Raw genomic sequence first — 3,746 nt, 5'->3', positions numbered from 1 at the left:
TTATTAGGTTCATTGCACCACTTAGTGTTTAGGAAGAAATTCTGCATCATTATATTGTTCAGCCATGAGTTTAATAGTTTAGACCTTTTTAGTAGTTTAGGCCTTAGAAATAATTGTGTGCCGTACGTAGAGAGATAAGTAGCTATTGTGCTTAGTAGCCATAAGGAGTAGCCATAAGCTACATTTTAAATGTGGGACACAGCATCATTGGCAACTTGAAGTTGGACTATTTACATATTCTAACTGTATTTCCAAAACCTTTCTATCTTGTATGTTTCTCTGTTTTTTTTTTAAAGTTATGATTTAATAAAGGTGGCCTTAAACTCTTTTTCAGCTGTTTTTTTGGTCCTAAAGGCTTTTCTAACCAACATTGTCAACACTACAGTACAGGGGCGGTGTCACATTGTGTTGACTAAAAACAGCACTTCACTCTTTAAAAAACAACAAATAGTTATGGAGTTGGAATTTTAACCATTTTAGCAGTTTTTATTTGTTTTTTAGGATGGTCAACACTTCTCCAAAAACATTAGCAAATACAAACTTTTCATAATAGAAAAAATAAGAGTAAAAAAGAAAAAACAGAAACATTGCTGCAGTCTATTTGTCATGATTTTATCTAAAGCTCGGACCCACATGCAGTGAAGCCAAACAGAGAGACACAGAGTAAAAGTTCTACGGGTTTTATTGAAGAGTATTTTGAGTTCAGTGCAGAGTTCCTCCGAACTCTGCTCGGCCGGGAACTGGAAGACGAGGGGAAGACAGACTGTTAGATTCAGGCTCAGCGGGAGATTGGAGTTGTCAATCTTGAAGGAGAGAATTCGTTTCCAGAGAAGAAGAGACACGTAGACTCCAGTCTGTGTGTTGGTCTTCCTGAGTATGTTTGATTCGGTGGAGGGCGGAACAGGGTTTACCAAGAACTCAGACGGAGTGGAACGATACAGCCGCTGGATGCAACTCAGTTTTCCTGTGGTACTTGAACGGGTCATGGTGAAGATGATTTCCTTTCTCAGAGAGTGATCTCAGCGTGCTCAAAGGTGGCTGGATCCAAACCTCCTGTTTGGAATCCGTCGCTCAGTGTAAAACTCAATTGATCCCATTTGGGAGAAGGCAGTCCGAAAAAGATCCAGTTTGCAGGAAGGCCTCCTGCCGAAAGGCAAAAAACAAAACAAAGTTTAGTCTCAAGAAGAAACAAGTGCTCTGTAAAAACTCAATGTGATCTCAGCGTGGCTAGAGAACTAAAGCTCAGAATGCAAAAACTTAGATTGACTCAGAATAACAAGGTTTGGCTAGAGTACCCCAAACTGGCAAACACTCTGGCGTTGAAGTAGTGGCAACCAGCAGCTTAAGAGTAGTCCGGTGATGAGGTAACCGTTTGATGGTGTGTGAGGAGGTGAACCGGAGCCAGGCGCCTCCTGGTGGTGGAAGGGAGAAACACAAAAGACAAGACAAACAGACAAACACAAAACTGGGATCCTGACACTATTTGATCTTCCTGTTATCTGTTGAAGGTCTTGCTCTCTCTTTTTTCATATTATGAACTGAGCATTCACTTCTAATTTTTAAAATAGGATAAGTGAGTCTTCTTTGGCTAGCAACAGTATCCTTACTAAAGGGTTTTACTATTAGTATGACATAGAAGGGACTATTTACTTTGCAGTCACTGCTGTGGAAAAACATGTCAATCAGGTTGATCAAGCAGAAATCAAGCAGAAAGTCTGGTCTCCAACAAACATGTACATCTCCCCTTCTTTTTGTATTAGATTCTGTACTGAGTCACTGCTAGGGTTCTAAAGTAAACATAGCAAATGAGGCAGTTCAAACCAGTTTACAGTACGAAACATACTTACAAATACTAAAATTTTGTTTATGCTTTCAAGTCTGGGCCTATAACAAGCAGAATTCAGGACATTAGTTTTATGTCTTATTAGTTGCTCGATGAATGTGCTTCATAAGTGCTTGTTTGAACCTAATTAGGAAAATGCTGGTGGTAGGCCTTTGCTGAAACTAAATGTTTGATTTTTTTTCCTTAATGTACCATACACATAATATGACAGAGGAAAAAACAAAGCCAGTGGGGAGAGTTGAGTAAATTAGGCATAAATATAAACCTCCATCTTTTATCTGAATAAAAGAAGAGAGGAGACGAGCAAAGATTATTAGCTGGCACTGTTTCTCCTCTGGACCTTAGCCGATTAGATCTGTTGTCTAACCTTGGTTGCACCGACAGACTAATTGCTCTTGAAACTGTCAAAAGAGGAGAGATGGTGTGGAGTTGTATGAAAAGGCTGTGGCTGTGTTTAGATGGTGCTGTTTTACATTTTGTCACTGGTTTTCTTAAGAAATGTCAAATGATTTTTAACAGGTGATGTTGCCTGAATGCTGCATGTTATGTGTGGATAAAAGTCTGTGTGCACAGAAGCACATGGCTGCTGTAAGGTCAGAGCATGGGGAGAGTTCAAAACGTAAGCAGATGTGAAAACAAGATCCCCCGCCATAACTCTCAGATGTCAATGCTCTCTACCTTTTGTAAGTCATGACACCTACCACCAAAGGTGTCTTCACTTACGGGGGAATATATGTCTGCCTAAGCTGAGAGTCTTTCAGAGGTCAGGGGAAATTCAATGGATATCCATGCTTGCATTTACTAGAGATACTACAAGATTGCAACATTTTGGGATAGAGCTCTTTTATATGCCAGATTAGCATTTTAGTTTATGATGGCTTGCTTTAACACTACTGTGGGATATATAAGAGCTTAGATGTTTTTTTTTATATAAACATTAACATAAAGGCACCACAATAAATTTTGTGCAAAAAATGTCAAAAAAAAAATAAAGCATCCCATCCCACAGATATAGTTGTGTATTTATTTGTATTTAGTTTCTGATTAACTTTTTAGGATTTTGGTATATTTATTGGGTAATAGTCCTAAGAAAAAACAAGTCTTTGAGTTTTAGTCATATTTAACTGACAAAAAAGTCATATTTCAGGAGCCGATGAGACACTGCTCATGTATTTCTTTGACGACAGGATGAAAAAAGCATTGGTGATTTCATGTCAGACAATCAATGGCAGTAAAAGATATAGTCTTTAACATTGGCTCATATAAAAACAATCTGAAAACACAGACAGTCTGGCTTAGTAGAAAGCCCACTCACCAAGACAAGGTCACATTTAAAATTTTTTTTTTTTTACATTACGTTTACATTTTTTTTTTAAAAATTTTAACGAAAATAACAATTTACAGACATTTACAGTACATTCATTTATCTATGCATTCTAGAATACAGGGTCACATGTGGTGTGTGGGGTGTCATTACCCTGGGCCATCAGTTGTGTGCATTTTACATTGTTAAATTTCATGTCAGTCAGACGTTATTGTCAATCACATTAATATGTGAGCTCTGTGAAATCTTGTCTTCAGCTCGCCAGGTGAGAACCCATGCATGCACATGGAGAACATGCAAACTACATGCAGAAAGACCATAGATTGGAGATGGAGCCTAGGTCCTTGTTGATGCAAAGCAACAGTGCTACAATCTGTAACACAATGCAGCCCTGTGCAGTTTCCTTTTAATGCCAAATACTTAATAGTAGTCAGTTTGCACTGATCAAACTAGGTTTTATCATATATTTCTAAATTCAGCTTTTGTAAAATAGGCCTCCTGTTTAACTAATGGGTATTTAGATCCCACCAACCTCATGAAAGTAAACGATATACGTGTATTTCTTTGGAGCTGCTCTTG

The sequence above is a fragment of the Cyprinodon variegatus genome, unplaced genomic scaffold, assembly GCF_000732505.1.
Source record: "Cyprinodon variegatus isolate N-32 unplaced genomic scaffold, C_variegatus-1.0 Scaffold530, whole genome shotgun sequence".
NCBI classification, from domain to species: domain Eukaryota; kingdom Metazoa; phylum Chordata; class Actinopteri; order Cyprinodontiformes; family Cyprinodontidae; genus Cyprinodon; species Cyprinodon variegatus.
This window is presented reverse-complemented; position numbering follows the sequence as displayed.